The 263-nt window shown below is 68.4% G+C and overlaps 1 protein-coding gene across 2 annotated transcripts in view; it reads left to right on the top strand.

Annotated features, from left to right (window-relative positions):
- The first annotated feature begins 127 nt into the window (after positions 1 to 127).
- CIRBP (cold inducible RNA binding protein) overlaps positions 128 to 263 on the top strand; it is a 4,743-nt gene continuing 4,607 nt past the window's right edge. For both annotated transcript variants that reach the window (XM_014540111.1, XM_014540110.1), the window contains exon 1: positions 128 to 253. The gene's annotated coding sequence lies outside the window, so the exon portion shown is untranslated. The remainder of the gene's footprint in view (positions 254 to 263) is intronic.

The following is a 263-nucleotide window of genomic DNA, read 5'->3' as shown; positions in this document are numbered from 1 at the left end:
CGTCGCTAGCGCGCGGAAGGGGGCGTGGCCCAGACGAGCCCGGCCCACAGCTCATGAATATGAGGCACGGCCACTGCCTATGGGGCCTGGGATTGGCCAACGCGGAGCAGGGGGTGGCACCTGGGGGCGGAGCCAGGAGGCGGTGTACATAAGGCCGGGCGCCCGGTTACCCCCCTCACTCGCACGTTAGGAGGCTCTGGTCGTTTCGCACCGTCGTCTTCCTGCCTGCGTCAGGGACCTGCCCTACTCAGTGGTGAGGGTGG

The sequence above is a fragment of the Myotis brandtii genome, unplaced genomic scaffold (assembly GCF_000412655.1).
Source record: "Myotis brandtii unplaced genomic scaffold, ASM41265v1 scaffold236, whole genome shotgun sequence".
Classification (NCBI taxonomy): Eukaryota; Metazoa; Chordata; class Mammalia; order Chiroptera; family Vespertilionidae; genus Myotis; species Myotis brandtii.
The sequence above is the reverse complement of the archived record's forward strand: the minus strand, read 5'-3'. Positions and strand labels throughout refer to the sequence as shown.